Source organism: Rhea americana, unplaced genomic scaffold, assembly GCF_003343005.1.
Source record: "Rhea americana isolate MKP2758 unplaced genomic scaffold, rheAme1 scaffold_25, whole genome shotgun sequence".
Lineage (NCBI taxonomy): Eukaryota > Metazoa > Chordata > Aves > Rheiformes > Rheidae > Rhea > Rhea americana.
The window spans coordinates 931,812-954,671 of NW_028186368.1; the positions used below are offsets into that span (position 1 = coordinate 931,812).

At 37.8% G+C, this 22,860-nt stretch overlaps 1 long non-coding RNA gene across 9 annotated transcripts in view; it reads left to right on the forward strand.

The window, feature by feature from the left end:
- The first annotated feature begins 828 nt into the window (after positions 1–828).
- The window catches only part of LOC146594752 (uncharacterized), a 29,194-nt gene continuing 7,162 nt past the window's right edge, over positions 829–22,860 (forward strand). Inside the window, exons 1-5 of one of the 9 annotated variants that reach the window (XR_014896083.1) lie at positions 2,483–2,539; positions 2,687–3,074; positions 5,307–5,447; positions 9,198–9,389; positions 22,107–22,180. This is a non-coding gene — a long non-coding RNA (uncharacterized LOC146594752). Of the gene's footprint in view, positions 1,518–2,482; positions 2,540–2,686; positions 3,075–5,306; positions 5,448–5,976; positions 7,092–7,568; positions 7,869–9,197; positions 10,105–21,027; positions 21,241–22,106; positions 22,181–22,860 lie in introns of those variants that run through there. The other 8 variants (XR_014896084.1, XR_014896081.1, XR_014896080.1 and 5 more) reach the window with 8 other exon arrangements.

Sequence of the window (22,860 nt, forward strand, 5' to 3'; positions counted from 1 at the left end):
AAGCCATGCAAATTCAAAGAATATCAAGGGACAAGCTGTGCACTTCTCAAGCCACAACTTGACAAATTAAAGTATGATTTAYCCCTTCTGCAGTATCACAGAAGCCATAGGGAGGCATTGCATGCAAAGGAGAGCAAGGTTAAAAAAGAAAAAAAATGAAGTAATTAAGCATGGGAAAGCCCCCAACCAAAATTTTGCAGTTSTTTTTATTACAGACAATAGCCCTTCCACCTTCCCTTTAGCACAGCCTTGTGACCCAGCTTACTGTTAACACTCTCGCAATCAGTGAACCCACCTGACTGCACTTGAGTCTCAGTTTGTGCTGTACCAACACCCTGAAATTACCTCATGAATTAGGGATCACCACCAGAAGTAATCATACTGCTCTATAAAGCTGGAGGGAAGGACACAGGCACCCCTCAAACCCACGATTAAGAGGGCACAGTGCTCTGTAATATCGGTGTATTTTGGCTGGCCACACAGGTGCAGCGGGCCACTCCCGCTCACCTCCAGGCGAGGGTGGCCGCGGCCCTGTGAGTAACCCGGCCTGACAGGCGCTGCCGTTGCGCTCGCCTCCCCGCCAACCCCCTCCTCCCTTCCCCCCGCTCCGCCACCAACCGCCGCCCCCACTGACATCACCGAGGTGGATTTAAATAGCTCCACAGCCCCGTGCCTCCCGGATACAACGCGCGCCATTGGCGGCGGCGGCGGCCTATCGGCGCGCCGCGCCGCGCCCTCCGCCAATGGCAGCGCCGCCACCGCCCCGCGCCTCCCCTGTCGCTAAGGGAGGGAAATACAGCGCGCCGCGGCGGGCTGTCATGTGCGCCCCGCCACGCCGCCGCCGCCGCCACTGCCGCGGCCCCGGCGCGCTCGCCTCCCTCCCTTGCTAAAATCTGCATTTTCTGAGAGAGTGCATCAGTTTTCCCYCCTCCCTCATTTTTTTTCCCTCTCTGTTGGGCGAGCCGGGTAACGTGGTGGTGCCTGCTCGGGAGAGAAGGGAGAGGTTTGCAGCCGAGTGTGGAAAGTGCAGTTTTTGCCTTTGTTTTAAGGGCTCCGGTAGTGCCATCCTTGGGGCAGTGAAATGTAGCATAAATATCAAGCGGAGTGTACCTCCGCTGCGCTTTTTTTTTCCCCTTTTTTTCCCCCGTGGCGAGCTTAAAAAAAATCACTTGAGAATCAGCCGGGCTTGCTGAGGCTGCATAGTGGGCTTACGGAAAGAGGAACAGGATGGAAAAGAAATACACATCACCGTGCCGGTTAGCAAAGCTGAGAAGGCAGAGGAAAAAGGCGGAGGGCTCGGAGCGCTGGTGAGGCGAGGAGAGAGCGGCTGCGGGCTGCTGCGTGAGGAGGAGCCGGACGCGACCGTTGCCCGAGCACCTCGGCCGCCCCGCTGCGGGCAAGGAGCCCCTAACCCCGCACCGAGAAGGGGGACTCGGGTCTCCCCCCTCACCCCTTCCTTCACCCCGCTCCGGCAACGCAGACAAGGCTGCGTGGCGGCGGCAGCTCCCCGCACGCAGGTAAACACCGCTTCACCGGCACCCTGCTTAAAAGAATATATAATAATAATAATAAACACTCACAGATGTGAGTGTTGCACCTGGCAGTGGGGGGAATCGCCGTGCCAAGTGCCGTCGTCACGCCGCCCTTCGCTAAGGAGCTTCAGTGGCGGTGAGAAAATTGTAGTCCTAATAAAAAAATGAAAGCCTTAGGTAAGGCTGGCTTGAGGGATACCTGCTGGGTACCGGGCCAGGCGCTACAGCAGCGGCCCCACAGGAACTGGCGCCGTTTTCCTTGGCCTCTACCTGAAATGCATTGCCTTTTTATTACAGGGCCTGTCTAAAAGCAGGCTTTCAGGTTTAAGGACCCTGATATTTAAGAGCTACGTAGCATGTGATATGGAGGAAAAATTAAGTTTCAGGGACTGAGAAAATTTAACTCATTTCACTTGCTATTGAGCTTACCGAGCTTGAAAGAAGAATGTGATAATCTACTTTGCCATCAAGCCATAATAGCATTTTTTAAGACATTAGGCAGTTATTGTTTACTGCCTAATACACTTCAAATTTTTCTTTTTTTTTCTATATCCAGAATATGTTAATGTATAGCCTGAATACCCTAACGATGTTCAAAATGATGCCAATGTGCGTACTCAAAAGGTGRATGTGTGTGTTAAGAACAGTAAGCAAAACAGAAGTGAGCTGAGACATTTCTTGTATTTAATCTTGGTTTCTGGCTTTGCCTGTGGTTTTGAACAAAATACTCAACTTTTTGCCTTCCTGCTGTTGCCCCCCCACCTTACCCCTCATATTCAAATGAGAACAAAACTTATGTCACAGGAACGCTAGGAACTTTTTTTTTTTTTAAGAAAAAAATTTCTGTGCAACATGAAACATTATTAAAGGAGACACTGTGCATACTTTATAGAGAAGCCCTAGTAAAAGAAAACCAGAATTCAGAAGAACAACTCTTCCTTCCCCCCAAAATGAAAACACTGAAGAATCACAAATCTGAGGTGCATCCCAGTTTGTATCCTTGTGAGGTACGTGTCAAGGTTTCTCTCCCTTTGGGAGAGAGGAAATAAGAAAGCCTTCCCTCTGTATTCCYATTTCTTTCTTCTCCTTACCTGTTTTCCATTTTGGTGAAGGATGAGGATTGTCAAATCTTGCTTCCGCTTGTGTTTTTGCAGGACTTCTTGTATGATTCAGAAATAAGCAGTAGGAGCATTCAGTGATTTCCATGAGAGGAAGATAAAAACCATCAAGGCCCCAGTTCTCTGCCATCTTGAGCCTTTCGTGGTAATTTGCTGCAGCACAGATAAGTGTGAAACACTGAGAGACTGAAAACAGTGTTTAAACCTGACTTCACTTCAGTGTAAATGATCACACAAGGTTCAGATCAACAGAGAAAAAGGGTAAAATAGCAAAAGCACTTAAAATSCCTCTTTTGAAAGTAATTTTTGAGTAGTTAAAGATGAAGCAGCTGTATAAAAAAGCCTTTTCTCCACATACATCTGTTTACGTATCCTAACAGAAGATGACGGACCACATTATCTTATATGCAAGATTATATCTTAGGTAAATCTATATAACTTTATTGATTTCATGGCAACTGCAGTGTTTTAAGTCAATTTAAGCAACAAACCCAGCTAAGTTTTTAGTGACTGGATTAACATTCTCCTTCTCTTACAGTCAGATTTGCCCTTCATGTTACTTGTGTTTCATAATCCTACTAGCTCTCCATTTCATCATTACAGGACCAGAATYTCTATTGTAAAAAGGGAACAGACCTCCCTCTGGTCCCCTAAAATCAAGCTTTCTATATTCTGGTTTTCATTTTCATGTTTAAATACATTTGGCCCAAGCTCATCTCTATATTATTTTTAGGCCAATTTAGTTTAGTTTGTTTATGTTGGTATTTTATACCAGTAAAGCCAGAAGCAGATCTCAGAAAAGAAAGTGTGTTTGATGCACCAGAACCCTTTAGGGTTTGATAAAAGACATGATACCATAAATAACATCTCCACTTCTTTTATTCTTCTTACACAGTAGCGACAAGATTGAATCACCTTTTTTAGCTATTCTTCAGCAGAACTCCTAATTTATCAATGTGTCAGCTCAACAACAGTTTTCTCTTCACACTAATGTGAACCGGAAGAGTCCRGCTATCACAGATTTTGACAATGTTATTTTATCCGAGATTGCATATTTTGCAGAAGGTTGAATAAAATGAGTTAAAGGATTTACTAGATTTTCTTAAAGATGTAGAAAACATAAAACATGTAAAGTAAAACATTTTAAACTCATTTGTACAGGATACTGTTCRTAAGTTAGGTGTTTCATAAGCCTTCTGTTATAAGCTCTATAAAACACTCGTATGATAAATAACAAGTATAAGAGCAACTCTGGGTCCTATACCTTTTTGTATGTCTCATTGCCCTCTATGCTGTTACATAATGCATTATAAAGAAAAAACATGCCTTCATTCTCTTTAAATCACTCGGGCATTGATAGCACTAAGCCYTTCCTCCGAGTCCTCGTTATGCAAGTCCTTGCTGCTGTTAATAGCTGTCAGTTCTGCATGGTTACTTAAAAAATGAGATAACCACAGACTTTTTGTGAAGTTCATTGCACTTCTGGAATACAAAATGAGTCAGTTCAGGTGCTTTGCTCCCTTTCTCAACTAAGAACTAAATTATTATGAACAAACAGGAAGAAAGTCCCATTCATTTCAGTGTATCACAAGCAAATCTGCTTTTTGTTTAATTGCTTCTATAAGCATATTGTATTATATGTGTCTGTATGCACCTCTTCAGAGTCAAAGCACGGTGGAATAGACAAAAATACAGTAATGTTTTGAGTGTTGAAAAATACGGACATTTAACTAAATACTGGAAAAATAACGTAGCATAATAAAAATCTGTGACCAATTAGCAAAGTTATTAGATAATAAAAATCCATAAAGGTACTAAGTAGTAAAATCTGTATGATACATTATAAGCAACRTTCAGATGAAACTGATGAGACATCTGTAAAGAACAGAAAGAATGATATTTTTAAAGCTATGATGTTCTGCATTTCTTTATTTGGAAAGTGAATTTTTTCTTGTCACTTCATAAAGACATAAAATTAACAACAAGCACTTCAGAGAATTTGGGGGGGTTGCTTGGTATTTATTTTTTTCCCTATCATGCACAGAGATCATATGCAGAAGAAAATCAGGAGAAATCTAGCTCAGTTTGCCAATATCAAATATCTTCCCAAGTAACCTCTTCTTTAACAAGGCCTCGGTTTTAAAGACTGAAAGTGGAATTTCTCAGAACTCATAATACTGGTTATATAATGAAAAAAAAATCTCACTCAGTCTGCACATATACTACTTGCATATTTATACTACTTGTGTAAGTATACAAGTAGTAACTCAGTGAAGTGTCCCCATGATAGAAGGGGGCATAAGGGATGGAAGGGGGTTTGTGTTCTCTTAATTGATCTATTGATTTAGCAATCCTCTATTTTGTTTACCTTTTTGTTGCACTTGGAAATCGGAGGACTAGTTTATGTGTTTATTTCTCTTTTACTAGTATTAATTTTAAAAGGTTCAACTATATTCTGTTCAGGTTTTAGTATGACTCATGAGAAATAATTTTTAATGCCATTTGCTAGGAGTAGGGTTGGGAAGGAGGAATGCACTCTAAAATAGCATACCTACTAAACTACTCTAGTGAGCGACTAAAAAGCAAAGAGTACAATGGCTGAGACAGGTAATTTGTCACAGGTGCTCATGCAGTTCTGTGTTTTGTTTTAAACTAGATTCATCAAGCATGCTAAAAGGAAGAAGCAAAGTTTTTATCCAAGGAGAATAAATGGGTTAAGTTTACACAGTGGTTTGAAAATACAGGAAAGCGTTGCTGGACTGCTGACAGCTTGATTTTGTTGCCGAAGTGGATGCAAGTAAGTAAATTGGAAAATGCTATATTTGCAGTGTCTAAAATATGTTACTTCAATAATAGGAAAAAGAGTGTATTGGAAATTAATTACTATGGAGTAGAGTTAATTTYGTTCTAAGTTGCCTTTGTGTATTAAGCACAAATATTTTTACTATGAATGTCTGAATTGTTTACATTAGTAGTAATGTAGTGATGCTGTTGAAAAGTAAGCATGAAATATTAATGTCGTAACATCTGATACTTAAGTGGCATATATTGCTTTTACAATATTTCATAAATTTATAACATAAGTTCAATACAGCTTTTTGGAAATGCTTAAGATAAGCACTGGTGTTATATTTATTTCTGTTTTTTAGATAAGCTTATTAGCATATATAGTGAAGTAGAACACGTATTAGAAGGCCCAGGACGAGGATCAATTTAAAAGGAGGATTTTAAAAATGAATATGGAACTCATTCTTAGCTTTTATTAGTTGCTATCTATTTTATTATAATTTTCCTTTTGTAATTCCTATCTATCTCCTTTCACTCAGAAACAGTATGCCCCTGCCCCAAAAGGGAGAAATATAATGGCTACAGTCAACTTCTGTTTACTGCAGCAAAGTGTTTTTCCCCCCAAATGAAATGTGTGTGTTAATCTGCTGGACTTTCAACTATTGTTACATATACAATTTCTGAAAAAAAGGATAGTGATGGCCATTTTAATGTAACCTTCTACAGTATAGTGGCTATAATCTACCTTTTTTTTTTTTTGAACTAAGTAGTCAGATGTACAGAATTGTCAGCCTATTTGCTTTTAAGTATCTGAAAGCTGATTTGGAAAATATATTTTTAATACAATAAATTTGACATTTTAGTCTTTGCTTCCTTTTGAGTTTTCTAAGTAAATGCTAATTAAACTGATGATAAGAAAAAGCACATCTTACATAATCAAGCCTTCTATTTTTCTATTCTGTGCCTACACCACCTAGCTTTCATTTTTCCTTTGAAAAATGAACAATTTTGAATAAAAATTACTACTGCATTCTGGTTATATGCACATTTCAATGAGACTGCATAACTAAGATATTTTTATGTATAGGGTAGAAGAAAGCAGTAAAAAAAATATTAACTCATTGGGTTAGCTAAACTTTAAAATAATAGTAATCATTAAATGCAGCATTATCTATTGTGATGTACCTATGTACTATGAAGTATTTTTTTCTTGCATGGAGAGTTAGGATACTTGTATTTATCCTTTATTCAGAATAAGAAAAAAGAAGAACATTCKACCATTTTTTTTACTCATTTTAAAGCTGATGCTTCTTCATAAGAGAGGTGGTTTTAATATTCAGCTTACAGAAGACAAGACATAATTGCTGTTGACAAATTATATAGCAAATGAATAAAATTATGTCCAGCTAGAATAATTATAAATTGAATCAATTACAATAAACAATATTAACATTTTATCCTAAATATGCTAAGATGAAGTCTTACCCATAGGTGGCAGTCAGCCTTCACTATAATAGGCAGGCCAAACTTTTGCTTCATGGTATTCCTACCTGTGCTGAAATCATTTTGATGGGATATGCATCTGTACATTTACGTACGTACATATATGTCTGTGTGTTGGAAGAGAAATAAAGAGATAAAATTAAGCTTAAAACTAATTACTAGTTTGGAGGAATCTCAATATCTACTATAGATAAACAAAAGAAAATATCATCTTCCGAAGAGAAGATCCAAGTGTTAGTTTTTAAAAACACAAACAATTTTTTATCTATCTTAAATTTTTTATCTATCTTAAATTTTTATCTATCACTTACTGGTGACTCATCTAAAAGAAGTAATGATAATACAGAAATAAGCATGTGCCTCTACAAATTCAGTAGAAAGACAAGCATCTTGCCAATCTTAGGGAAAATAGCCCCATACCATGCCCAATTCCTTAAACTGTATTTCCGTTTCRTAGACCATTATCTGTAGATTACAGAAGTGCTGCAGTGATGACATTCTGCTCTAGAAATCCCAGCAATAATCTCCCTTAAATATATAGCAAATACAGAAAATATACTGAGGGTAAGCCTATCATTTTGGATGTGGAGGGTGAACCTGTACGCTGCGATTCCCTTTCTTTTTGCAGAGCTTCCATTGACACCAGTGGCAACACTGCACAAGAGGAAAACACTGCCTACAAGAGCAGAGATCCACTCAATTTTGCCCTCAGCTTTTTTAGGGCTTTACGTGGTTTATGAGGATTTCCTTTTGCAATATAAGTAAGAAGGCACTTGAGACCCCACCAAAACTAGAAGGGATAGAAAGAGCTAATAAGGCCAAGTCATCTCAATCTAAAACAAACAGAACTTGTGAAACTACATATGTGACATGTTAAAACCATAGAGCTCTTGTGAAAAAAGAAGACAAAACTAAAATTCTCAAGTAGGTAAAGTCATCTTCTTTTTTTACTATTATAGCTATACTGGGATTTTTTTCAGTTAAAATGAATTTAAGTAAAGTTAAACCATTGTATGCATTTTAACAGAGGTCATGAACTAGCACTTTACAAAATGGAAAATTTAAAGAATATACAATTATTTGTTGCTATAATATGGAAGTGCATGTGAAGCAAGATTAAAGGCTCAGAATGGAACAGAAGGGTGCAATATTATTAAAACAGAAAGCCTAATTCTCCTTATGCAAGAGTAGCAACTGCACACATAGTTGTATAAGCAGAAGCAGTCAGTATGATTCCATAGACAAATAGGGTATTTCCAAATATATGCAACCACTACATGCCTAATTAGACACTTGCCCATGCACAGCCCCATTTATTCCCCAACTATAATAATTACAAGGATTACATTCTACATTAATGTACACTCTTGTGTAATGCAATTGAATACAAGATAGCAGGTGGTGATAAATTTTGGCTGGTGGCAAATGTGTAAATTTGATACACATTTTGAAAACGAAAGCTTTMAGACTGAATTCCAATCCTGACATAGGATACAAGACTGGAGAAGACCTCCTCAGCCGTAGAGTCCAAAGCCAGCAATTTATAGAGGTATCAAACTCCATCTTGGAACTACTTGTGTCATAAGGTTGCTCCTTATTTCTATTCCTCTAAATGGTTAAAGATTTCAGCTGACTTGTATTCACAACCAGTTTACACTGTTGTGTGCTTGTGACATGTTTGACTCTTTAAATCATCTTTCTCTCTCGCTATATTAAATCCCTTCCGTTCTGTCACCTCTTCGTTTTTTATAGAGGACTGCCAAAACCTGCTCAGACTCCATTTTGCAAAAATAGCCATGCCATACTTGTCATAAAAAACGATGTTTTTCCCCAGCCATTCTTCTACCCCATCTTACCAACTTTTCCACTTTTCAGTATTTTTTTTAATATGCATGATTAGGAGTATACACAGTAGTCCAGGTAAGGTCTCATCAGGACCTTTTATGGTGTCGTGAATACCTTCCTATCCATGGTAAAAATAGAACCACTGATATTTTGGAGTGTTTTTAACTTTTTGATGTTTTTCAAAGCTACATCATATCAGCATCCCACAGTCCTTGTGGGATGTCACAGTCACTCCTTGTGGGAGTGGAACAGTCAACTTTTCCCCCATTTTTATGGGTGTTGATAGCAAAAGTTCTTATTTATTCCTGAGTTTATGACCTTGAACTGTGCATTATTATTCCRGTATTGCCTGACAATGGTGTCAGAATGCTTTTTTAAAATAAGAGTGTCATCAGTTTCATTTAACCCACAGGCTTCTTGCGAATTTTTTGGCATGTCCGGATGTCTTCAGGGATTTCTGTACTTTGCCCAACTATAGACGTGAGCTGGTACACGTACATGTTATGGTGCTAGACGTTGCAGATGAGCTGGCTGGCTTGGGTCATGAAACAGGATTTTGTCTAGTATTGCATTTCCTGAGGCATCTCACAGTATGTTATTTCAGGTAAGTCTTCATTAAGTCCTACAGTGCTTCTGACTYCATGTCCTCCATTGGCTTCACTGGACAGCTCCGGGAGCAAGAGCCCAAGTTCTGAAATATTTTCCCAGGATCAGAGGAGGCTGGACTTAGTGTCAAATGGTACTGTTTCTACTGATCTTGTTGTTTAATCTCCAGTTTATGGGTTTTGCCTGTAAGATTGAAGGGAGATAAGGATATACAAAAGTTGTGTGGCACTCTGAAATAGTGTGTAAAAACAGGARTTCAGTTATGTTGGAGGATTTTATTTGTCTCTGAAAGTTAAGTAGCCTTATGATAGTTAATTAATCAAGCAAAATTAATGAAGCAAAAACTATTTTTCATTCTTCCCTTTGTTTCCCCTTGRACCTTACTGTATGAAATTCGTATTGTGGCAATTTTATAGTAATTTTATTTGATATATTTTAATTCTGTGCCTGCAACACAACTAAGAAGCTTGACTAGCATCGTTCATCTTTACAGTAAAAAGGCCATATTTAAGAATTTTTCTTTGTATGGAATTATATTAGGTTCCAGGATATTGAATAAAACCCATCGTGTAACATGAATTTCATCCCCTTTGTTATATGCTGTTCCACTCCTTTGTTTTGTTAACACTGCTCCAAACAAAGTTTGAAGCTGTCAATGGCTAATCATACATCTTCTTCGTAGGTGAAGTTAGCCAATGAAATAATTAATAAAATCTGTTTGCAGTTATTCTTAAAAAAAGTCCACTAGTAACATTCCTCTAGTTTGAGAGTTCCCTTTCAAAACAACTTCACAGCTTTTATTCATATTCAGTTCTTATAGTAATTTCTTTCTTAGCTTAATTCATTTTTTCAGGTAGCATACTAAAATGTTTTCATGAAATCCATTCAGATTAGGTCAACTCTATTTCTTTGATCTAGAAAAGCATTTTTATTATTACTTTTTTTTGAGTGGCTGGCTAGTGTGGCACAATTTATTCTTAGTGAAGTACTATGGCWTTTTTTTTCATTTCCCATTTCTCCTGTACTTCCTTGCATCCAAGTTCCTGATGATCAATCCATTTTTTTCTCTTTAAACTCTGATTATTTCGAATATCCTGTCTGAGGTGGCTGCTCTGCTGCTTGGATCTGGAGACCAGTCTGTACAGGTTTGCTTACCCAGAAATTAAAAACTCAATTTTGCTAGTGTGTTTCCTTRATTTCAATATTTTCCTCTCTGAAACTAAGTACTACATTTGAGATCCATTCTCATTCATTCTCCCATTGAAGTTAAACTGAATTAATTAATGATCACCTGTGTTATTTTTTTTCTATAATTTCTTCAGTACGTTCTAAGAAGAAAGAAAAAAATGGTGCCATATCTGTTTTTGCAGTTTTTCATGATGAAAAAAATCTATTGTCTATCAAATCTAGGAATAATGGAACTTTGCAATGAACAGTAGCAATTGTTCTCTGACCTGTATTGGGAAAGTCAAAGTCAGACACCAGTTCAAGTAACAGTCTACTTAATAGAGCTGAAGAAATTTATAGCGTGTTGTTACCACTGTCAACATAACCTCTATCTACCATGCTTCTCCAAAGTTGCTTTAAGTTCTACTGATTATAGCCTTTCTTTTYTCTAACATTTCTTCAGTCCAGCTCATGAGTAACGTGAAAGAAACTGCTACTGCAGTGCAGTCTTTGTGACTACTTAATACCAAGTAGGGTATTAACACTTCAGTTTTCCTTGATGTCTGTCATCCTACCTCATAACTATTAACCTGTTGAGTTTTTTTTTTTCCCATTTGTATCGGAAGCATACAAAGATTGCAACAGATCCTTCCCTTATTTTGCTGCTGGCAAGTTCTGCTGTAAGTCCATTAAGTCTATACTTCTCAGAGTGGCTTCCAAGCTATAGTAAAGTTGGGTACAACCCCTTCCACCAGGTGCTTGCAGTAGGCTTCTCTCCACTCTTCCTAGCATCCTTTTTTGCAGGAGACTCACATCTTAGACCTACCAGCAGGCAGCACAATCTGCTCTTTTTTTTTTTTTTTTTAACTTCAGTGTGGTGAGTGTCTCAGTTCTTTCTAGGAAGGAGTTACTCACCATATAGACCTGCCTTTGGCAAGTCAGATTCAACCTGAGTGGATTTCAGGGTTTCTTTTCATCTACATGTCTTTGTTTCTCTCCATACCTCTTTGTATATGTCATTCTTCCTATACAAGGCATTAGGGAAGAGAATAAAGGATAGGATAATCTGTAGGATAATCTGCAGACAGAGGAAAGCAAAAAAAGAGAACCAGCTGATACTAGGAAGCAAAATGAGGCAAAGCAACGAGTGGAACAAGCTTAAAATGTCTGTCTACATCTCTTGATATGTGTTGTAGGTGTGAAGGCTGGTTCCTCTGGCTTTCAGTGCAGGTGGTCGTCAGAGAAAACTACAGTTCTGAGTTCCTGTTTTGCACAATATGTATGAAAAGTCATATTTTTTCTTTGATGGTCCAAGCACTCAACAAAAGTTGCTTGGGTTATATGCGTTAATTGAGCGATTTCAGCTAAAATTCAGTCATGTATAGTGCCAAGAAGTATTCCTTCTCCCATTTCTGACATTTTAATCAGTAATTCAAAACTTTCTTTGCAACCTCTTCCCACTTCTTAGTTTTGCTGTGCACCATCTTCTGTGCAAAGTAGCTAGTATATGTATTGCATTCTGTTGAATGAAGAAAGTCTTTAGGCTAGATTCAGASCTGGATCTAGTTTGCTGTTGGACGACTGGCATGCAACAAAACTGCAAAGCTGTCTTTGATGGAACACCTCACATGCCAAGAGTGAGTCTGGAAAAGAGTATAATCATCTRACGACAACACTCTCTGTAGGACTACGGCTCCTGTCTGCTCTGTAAACAGCAGTTCATCAGGGGCTACCTCAGATACAGTAATTTCATTTAAAAGGAGGTAAGACTGGTTAAATATATTGTCATTTCTTTGAAGTATTGCCAGACCTCATTTCACTTGTGTCCTTGGATCATCATGTCTACAACACTTCATTCAGATTCATTCATCAGATAATAAAGATCAAAGCCAAAACAAAACTTTTTTTTGTCTTTTTGTCTCCATCTAAAGGATTCACAGAGATGGTCACTCATAGGGATGATGGTGCAACATGTTTTTTTCTTGGCGTCTTTAGCATGTGTAYGGAGAAGGCCATAGAAACAAAAGCCTCTAAATCCTTGAATTTATTGCTCCAGGATTTTCACACTTCACTTCCAGTTCAAACAAGAGCTGATCATAATTCAGAGATTTTACAAAGTCTAATAGAAAGCTTAGCTAAACAACTCAGTTAAGGTTGCTACAGCTACAAAGCTGTCTTTTAAAAAGCTGAAGATACATCCAAATGAAGAAAATAGGAAAGTATATCCACCCAGCAGGTTATATATGTAACAACAAAATTAAATGTATCAAAAATGAGTTTGAGAAAGAATTCTAGGGCTAGCATGASAACAGTTTTTAGGAATAATTCTAGAGAAAGACTTAGGTAATGGACCATTATCGGTGAAGACCAAGCCAAGCAAACTAGTTCAAGAATGGAATTAATGAACAAATGAATAAACATGGCTTACAGGAAAAGAGACAGACAAATCCCTCTGTATAGAGAGAGGATATCTGATCAATATACCTACATGGAATTTAAAAAGACATTCAATAGCATCTTTCACCAAATGTTTTCAAATAAATTAACCGCTATGGGAAAAGAAGCAGGTTCTCCCATGGACAAATAACTCATTAAAAGATAGGAAACAATCATCAGAAATGAATGATTRGTTTTCACAATGGTCAAAGATAATTAGAGGAGTCCTCTGGATACTGCATTCAGACTAATGTTTTTCAGCATACTCCAAAATCTTCTGGAAAAGGGGATGAATAAAAGGTGCAAAGTTTTCTGTCAACACAAAGACGGTAGAAAGGAAGACATCATGAAGCAGACTGACTGAGCCACCAAATGGCAGGTGCACTTCAGTGTAGATAACAGTAAAGTGATGCGCATGGGGAAATAATGGGTTCTGAGCTATCTATTACCATTCAGGAACGGTATCGTGGTGTTGTAATGGGTTGTAACTTTCCATGAAAGTACAAACATGCTACTCAGCAGTGGTCAAAAACAGGCAAAATGTTAGGAATTATAAAGAAAAAAACAGAGGACAAAATAATAAAAAAAAATCCTTATGGTGCTGTGCAAATCTTTTCTGTAATTTTCCAAGTGCTGAACATGTTTATTTTACCTGGCTGCCTCAACATAAATGCATAGCAACATACCTGTTTGAAAGCTCAGCAAAACCAAAGCTAGAAAGCCAAAACCAGACAAACAAATCACTACTCAAAAAAAAAACCCACTTTGCTTCACATGCTTCTCTCCTGTCTTAAGAAAGGCAAGGGGAAAAGAAACAACGCAGGACTGATCTTAGTCATGTCACTACTGAAAACATGCTCGATACTGATGAAGGTGACTATGTAGAATAGCAAAGTCTGACTATACTTTGACCCTTATCTGCACCTGTCTTCCCCTCTRTTATCCTTCTAGTTTTACTCTACTAGTAGTTGTAAAGCAGTTGTTACAATGCCACACCAGAAATCGTTAGTTCAGCTGGAGTTTCTCCTACCCATGGGAGCTTATGAGCTACCATCAACACAGTACAAGACCCGAGTGTCTGAGAAGGTCCCGRGATGGCCCATGGACCTCTGCTGTGATGCAGTTGGGAAAGAAGCAAACACAATTCTGGGATATAACCAGTGCATTTGAAGTTATTTCCAGTATCAGTACTGWTTTCCAGTACTCCAAATCTCATCTGCAGTATTATTCATGATTTTGGTCACCTGTGCTCAGGAAACAGGAAATGTCACTGAATGCAGAAATAGCTGTTCAGAGCAACAGAGAGCTGATTCAAAGAGTTATATTCATTAACCTAGTACAGGAAAGACAGAGGAGGGACATTTTTAAAAAATATGTGAAAGAAGTAAATACAAAAGTGGGAAAACAACTAGCTGAGCTATTGAATAACATGGCCATGAATAATACTGAAACTAGAATTTTTTTAATTCTATGAAGAAGGTAGTTCTAGGGCAGCTTCCCAATAGTGTTAAAATAGTTGATTTTAAAACCAGACTTGGTCAACTTCTAAATAGGATTATTTGACCAGGTTGCCTGCCCCAGTGGAGATCTGGACTAATCTTTATACTTTTGCATTTCTTTCTATTATATTTATGGTTGCATTAAATGTCCTCAGCTCCTCTTGCCTGGGAAGAGTTTCTCCCTCTGAATCCCAGAACATTTCTCTTCCATGTTGCTCATATACTTGAGCAAAAAATGAAAACTATGTAGAAGCAGGGCTAGATGGATTTAACAGACCCTCTGCAAGAAGTGGAGAGTGCTTGCAGAGCTGGTGCTCTGCCAACGGGTCTGCCATATGTATGATGAATGTTAACGTTCTTCACCACTGTAAAGCAGCAGCAAAAAAWTTTCAGTACGGTGATCAATTTTGTTCTCTAGCACCTAGTTGAACATCAGTAAATATGTTATTAAGATACTCCACAGTGTGCTCCTGTGCAGTCAAGGCCAAAATACAGCTGGATACTCATCTTAATCGCTCCAGGCACTTTTCTAATGTATTTGTACACTGCTTAGATGAAGGTCCCTAGTCTGAAGTGAGCCACCTGAATGTTAAAAGCAAATTATAATTGATAGTATATTGTGTATATGGTGTCAAACTGTCATCTAAAAATGGTGGTGAAACCTTGTAGKATAGGCTTCTGCTGGAATCCTATTTTAAAAATTGTTTACTTTAAATCACTCCCAAGGTGTAAGATAGGATGCTGTCTTGTAGATAGTGGACTCTCTTGAATATTTATATTTAAACCCCTATTTATGGTCCATCAAAAAAAAAAAAAAAAAAAAAAAAAAATCCCACAACCCAATACTGAGAGGAACTGTATTTTGAAGTAACTTCACTGTATTACAATATTTTTGTTATCTATCTGTTCTGTAATGATATGGATAAACTGCATTTCCACTCACCAGAACTATGGAACAAGGTGAAGGCTCTATACCCATGGTACACTGTAAACTGCCACTAGAGAGGAAAGTTGCACTGACTTTGGGTCTCATATTTGATCTCTAGCTTTGAATACGCATTTCTGTGCACCTCTGAGTAGTAAATCCACAGTTCTACAACATCAGCTTTTTGATCTTATGTCTTCTAGTGTGCTAGAGAAACGTCTATTGAGTAAAATTAGATCACCCCAGCTTTTATTTTGGTGATTCTTTTGCATTTCACACAAAAAAGAACGTTGTTGCATTCTACCATATACAGAAGCCAATGTGTGCTACATAAATGGATTCATGGATTCATTGATACAGTTTTCATTGAAATTCACATTTCTAGGCCACTTAATTTTACTACYAAAGCATTTTGGTTTCCTTTGACCTCTAGATTTTATTCTTTTTAAGCCATTGAAAAACAAAGGATGGGATCATGGTTCCATTGAAGCACTGCAAAACATGCAGAACGCTAAACTGAAATGAAAGTTGAAGGTGTTTGAAGCTCAAACAAAAGCTTTTTGCACACTGCACTTGGCTTAGAGTAGTCTTCTCAACCTTTTAGTTCAGAAAACTACCTAATGTAGGGAAAAAAACCCATCGGTTTATTACTTTGTGCAGTATAAATGCAGACAGTTTGATTTGTAATAAAAAATTGACTGAATTATGAAGATTTGTGTCTTACCTGTTTTTTAAATCCCATCCTCTCTCTCTTCGTTGACTTGTGTATGTGTGAAAGCATACTTATGTTTCAGTTTGASGGGTTATCACATCACTTCTGGAAAAATAACCACTGCAATAGTTTTGGAGACAATTTTCTAATATTTTGCAAAATCCAAATAGTTCCTGAGCTGCAGACCAGGGAAAATCGAGTCAGATGGCATCAAAATTGACTGCATTAAAGTATTTATTTATCAGAAAAGCCTGAAGCTACATACAATGGACTAATTTTCAGTAAATCATTATCATCACGTATGAAGCGAATTCTTATTTAATTACCACAGTCTTTGAGCGTTCATTCTGCATATGGAGTGTTTTCTTAGAAGACAACAGAATATGAAATCTTTATTAGTGTAATAACATTTCTTGGCAAAAAAGGGTGTCAGTTAAGCAACTGCAATCAGCATGAATTCATAAAAGAGATGATACAATACAAGGCAAGTCTATTTGAGCAGTGCCCACCCTGARAAGCACATCTTCTGTATGATAAACTCCAGTAGAGTTCACAAAATCAATTGTGTGAAAGTGAAACCATATAGGTAGCTCAAGAAATCAGAATTAACTGTGGTGCCTAACTCTTACCTGGTCATTTTTCTCCCAGAAGGCTCTTGGAGAAGTACAGAAAACAAAAGAAATGTGTCCACTGTCACCCAGTACGGCAGCAACAAGACCAGGCTCGTGTCTCCTGTGTGTTTACTCACTGATCCATAAGAGACAGATGACTGCCTGGTCTTTTGCCTAGGTGAAAGTGGGTGCATGTAACATTACTGAACTTCAAATTAAGGCTCAATGCAATCTGAAAAAAAAAAAAAAAAAGAAAATACCCTCCAGCATTCCCAGTGAGCACAATGAAACTCCCACTGCAAACTGCAGGATCTGGAGGTCAGATTTGAAGGGTGCCCTCTCTTAACTTGTGGCACGGCCATGGAGGTAAAAGGAGAGAATGGAAGAGTGTAGTAATCTTCTGGATGTGCGGCAATGCTATCCTCAGAAACTGCGTAAGCTCCTACCACCTTTGGTTTGTGCTTGAACTCTACCTTTTCTACAGCAGAGAAACTTTCAAAATTGCTTCATTATCATCGTATTTTTTAAAGGTATGATTTTCAGCTCTTCTATTGACTGCCTTTTAGGCAAGTCAGTAGCTCACTTTCCCATGATTTATTTGTTTGTGTTGTAGGGATAACTGTATTTGTCTGCTATCATAAAATGCTGGAGGGTCCTGCAATTAATGTGGTTGCAGATTGCTGTTTATCTTGATGGGGAACRGTATCCTTAGATACACATATATTAATTTCTCTCCTGGAGCAGAAGATTTTCAGGAAATAAAAGCCCATTTCTAATCAGGCAGGGAAATGAGGGCACCACGGCATATCTAAAGTTAGATAAAATATTTGCAGGTTTAATGTAAGATGGACAAGTAAGGATGTTGATTTAGTCTTTTTGGAGAAGGAAATATGTAAAACGGTAATATTTCACTCAAATTATATGAAATCCTATTTCTAATGGAAAAAAAAATCAAGCCTATTCCTAGCTGATTTAAGATATATTGCCTACTAGAACATCTGTACAACTTTTGGAGAGATCTTTATGTTAACGACTTGACTAAGCGATATTCTGAAATGGAAGTTTTACAGTGTTAGGCTGCTCTAGAAACGTTATTGTCCAGAATATGTGTAGTATAACAGGGAAGGAAGAGATCACTTGCTTGTCAAATTTATAGATGTTAACTTGCACAGTGACTAAATAAAGGGCTATCTTGGTAAAATAACAAGTGGTTTATGAAGCCACTTACTACCTGGCCCCCTGGGTTTTAGTAGGCTTGCAGGTTTCATTGTTTAATAGCATCACTGACAGTATTATGAAGGAAGAGTCCTATAATCAACAAGATTTTAATCAGTCCTATTGAGTACAAGCACCCAGGATTCAAAATGAGGCCAAGATCATCTAGAGCCAAGATTCATCTACTGGAGGTTGCTCAAAGACTACTCAGTTAAAACCATCTTATTTCCAATGAACTTTTGTGAGATGAGAGCCAGGGATGCAGCCAGGAACCAGATTAAGTCTGTAATCTTTACCCTCATCCATACCTACAAGCATCCTAGATTGCCAAGCCCAACACATTTGTTAACTGCTTTTTAAATGGACAGCTTAGCAGTAAAATATTACCTCCTGGACTAACTGCTGTGTTGGAAATTCTGACAGATACACTGTTGTTTACAGAAATAATTACCCTTTTAGTATTACTTTTTAGGTATTCTTCCAGGACCATAGCTGCTACTGAAAATTGTTAGTACAGATCTGTTAATCAAAAATTCTTAATTCACCTCACCTGACTTTAAACATCTACAGTGAATACTTGTTCTGGTCTGAAATCCTCTTATACTTGAGAGAGTTTAATTGTGTGTATATATATATACATATATATATATACACACACACACATAAATATATAATAGGCACTTTTACGCCATGAAACATCTCTGTCTAAACTAGTGATCTGAAATAGGTCACGGGGGTTGTGCTCCAGAGCACCCGTTTTCTCCATTGATTGGAGGGAGGCTGGATAATTTGTTCAGATCCAAGTGTCTGAGGTTTGGATGTGATTCATCGCAGGAAAGTTTTTCCATTTAATGGCTAAATTCCATCTCACTTGGACTCATTCTTTCTCGCTAACAACAATGAAGCTGCATGAGCTTAATTAAAGACAGGTTTTGGTCCATTATCTCAATCTGTTAATGGACTCTGATTTTTTTCCTGTATTTTATGCCAAAAAGCTGGGGGGTGGGGACATACACAAACATTTCTTACTCTTCTGTTTGCTTTCTGATAAGGGATACAAGAAGCATTTCACTTGTTTATATTTTACCCATTTCCTAGGTTTTATTTTGCAAGTAGCACAAGTATTCATTTTGCTGAGTTCTCAAAACTTCTGGAAAAAGACATACTGCCACATAGAAAACAAGCAAACAATCCAAAAAGCCAAAATTTTCAACTTGATGCTGCTTGGCTGACTTCAATAGAAACAGGCCGGTTTACACAAGCAGGGGATGTAGCCTGCACTGTTGTAGGTGAATCATTATGAACGAAAGGTAATWGCAAAATTTGTGCTGACCAGGATTTGGCCTGAAAAGGGCATCTGCTTTCTGTGTCCCTATCAGGAGTACCTGAGGGAAGAGGCAACTTTGATTTCCTGATGACACACACGAAACTCCCTTTTATTTTCAGCTGTGATTTAGACATCCTTATTTTCACACTGTTGTACAACTTGGACAGAAACAGGGAAGACCATTTATTTTCTCACACACTCGCGTACAACAGTCGCTACTTTATATGCAAGAAACCAGGGTCAGTCTGAAAGAAAGAAGAACAAGAGGACAGCAAGAAGCATTAACTAGAAATGAAGAGGACAGTCCTTGGGAGGATAATCAGCTCCTTTTAAGCCTGGTGCCCGTATTAAAATTTCTCCCAACAGCACGTGCATGACTGATACTTACTCAGCTGATAACGCAGACCAGCACTGACCCTGGCACCAATACAGAGGCAATATTTACAAAAGGATGAACTATTTTCGAACAATGTCTCCAATGTACTGTGCACAAACAAGCTTTTCTTCGACATCAAGCATGCATGTCGTCTTGTTCCAACCATTCTGTCCATGTACAAATGTATTCATTGCAGACAATGCGAGGAAAATGTCATTCTCTATTTATACCCCAGTTTTCCTTTGTCCCCTTTACAGTATCTCAGGGCAGTGATGCAGAGCAGTCTTGCTTTAAACTCATGCTTTCTTCCTCTTCTTTCAAAGCTCTGGCAGTGCAGAGCACCAGAGAGTTAAAAGGCTCTCTATTGCAGATTTTTCTTTCTTTCTTTCTTTCTCTCTCTCCCCCCCCCCCTTTTTTTTTTTTTTTTGAGATGCTAAGCTTGGTCTCTCTCCCACTGCCACTTCCCACTAGAGAAGACCTTAGTCCTGCCTCTTGCTCCATCACTCCAAGGACACAATGGTCTTGGCAGCAGAGGACGTGGTGGCAGCAGCGCTTGGAGCTGCTTAAGTGGATGCACCTGGCACGTCAGCATGAATAGGCTGTGTTAAGGCAACTCTCCCACAGCAACGCCTGAGACCGTCCGCTTCATGAACAGCCTTACTGTGATAGAGGCTGCCTTTTCTGTTGACTTGGACAAGTTCCCCGCTATGGGCAAAGCAGAATAATGGAAGACTTTGAAAGAAGAGCCCTTGCACAGAAAATAATTAATTTAGCAATGGAAGGAACAGGGAGAAAGATTTAATGACACTTGAAAACAAAAAAGAAAACCCCAAATCCTAAGACTAAACTGAAAGCATGGGTGCAGGCTCACACTGTGTTTTCTCTGTGAAACAAATAGTGGGGCCTGAAAGAGTCATTGTTGGGAAGGTTGCCCACCTCTTTTGGATAGAAATTAAGAACGTTATTTTAAGTGACATTTTAGGGAAACACTATTTCTCCTGTCAAATGTCATGAGTGTTTCCTCCAACGTGAAAATTTCCACTGCTCTCAAGTATGACATCCAATTGTGATAAGCCTCAGTTTATTGGTAAACTGATAAACATCATTTTGGTACATTTAAGTACATCTTAAAAAAATCAATTAGTAAAACTCCCTACATCTATATTAAAATCACTTTAAATTTGAAGCTCATCCCTCAACAGAGAACACTTTTAATAGATTTCTGCAACCTTTCCAAATACATGTATGCAAAGAAAATATTCATACATGCCTCTGATGCAACAGTGAAATGAATATAACACATTYTACATGTTCTAAGAAACAGAAAAACTCACTTTTCTAAATAAAGAAAATGTGTCTGTTTTCCAGTGCAAGACTCCTGAGGCCTGTACACTCACTGGAATGGATCTCCCAGCACCTTTACACAGGATTCACATCCAGTTCATTGTCAAGCTTCAAAACACTCACTGATGCTTACAGACTGTGTCAAAAAATCAGTCTTTTTTTTCAGAGAAAAAAATCTCAATTGGGTGGAAGCAATTTTGTTCTCTGAAATAAAAGTGTATTTGAGACCTAATAAATATTACTAAATGCAATCCTTTTCTTTTTAATTTAGCACAATGCATTTTTAGATAAAGCTTATATATAAGACCAAACAAATGAACTCTTACTGTAATTTGTTTCTAATAATGCATTTTTTCATGTGCTTTAGCATATAAAAGATTAGATAGCTTTAAAATGAGAGCAGTCAAACTTTTAGCACAGCATGAGATAAAGATAAGAAGTATTCAGTCACTGAAAACATCTTTCCTTCATCACTATCTTTGTCGTCCTTAAAGAATTTAAAAATTGCAATTGAGCAATTCTTAACTACTTGTACAAAAATAGCTTCTATTAGCTGGAAAACATTTTAAAATCTTTCAACTGTAGGGTACAGAGATAAACTGTCATGTGAGGACAAGCCTTATCATTCCCATGTATTGAGCGTTGACAAAAGTTTGTAATTCTGACAGTTTTGACAGATTATTGAAAACCCTAGAAGACTGAAAGGTGTGTATAAGCCTCAAGACTAAATGATCATCTATTATGGATGTAGTAATAGTATGCAGTATACATGATTTCAACAGTTAGCTGGAAGCCATCATTCATTCTCATCTTTTGTTAGTTTTTAGCGAATAACATCAGTTAGCATTAGCATCTCCAGATAAGGGTAGTATTGAAAGTCAGATAATTCAGTTGTCATATAGTTTGTTGTTTTTCAAACATTACTAACATTGCTTCATTGCCATGTTGAAAATAATCAGGTGAACAACTCATTAGCATCCTTTCAGATGTATAATAATGAAAATCCACTGGAAGTGTTCTGGTATAATTCAAGGCTTCGGTGAACAGAGGGAAATACATGCTTTTTTCCAGCAAAGTTTTAAAACTATTTTCTCAATTTACAGGAAACTTCGTTATGTCGTGGCCAGAAGACCTATTCTATCAAGATGTATCATTTTATCTAAGGGCAAGTCGTGGAAAATACTACTTAACAAGTTATCTTAATCAGATGCTATAAAATGAATGACTGTAGCTAATGATATTGTAGGCTTTTGTCGTTTTTGTAGCAACTGGTGTTATCGGTTTTTGTAATTTCACATTTCTTAGCAACAAAAAAGTTTGTAACTTCTGTTGTTGGAAGTTATGCTAGGATTATTTTCGCAATCTGCTTCGTTTGTCTGCTCTTGCATCTGACAACCCGCCATAAGCAACTGAGGAACATCTTCTGCACAAGCTACATTAAGCCTTCTGGCAATTATTGCTATCTTGTCAAATCCATTCAAAACCATTTCTCCACTTATTCCAAAAGCCTAAAGCACTTTTTTTAGGCCATATATCTTGCCTTGTGGAAGACAGATTACCACKGTAGCCATGGTCACAATCCAGGTACACATGTAACGATCTATTAAAATTACACAGGCTCAGTGTCAGATTAGATTCACTCTGCCTAATCCTCCTCTCTGTTGTGCCAATAAAATTCTGGATAGTGTGCTAGAGATGAAGACAATATTGAGCTTATTATAAAACTACATGATACAACCATTTTTAGATAGCAGATTTTGAGTATATGAGATCCTAACTAGTTCTTTTAGGTTGACTAGTTCTAGTATGGACACATATTTAAAATTGATCTTTTTACACTTTGGTGATGGTTCATTT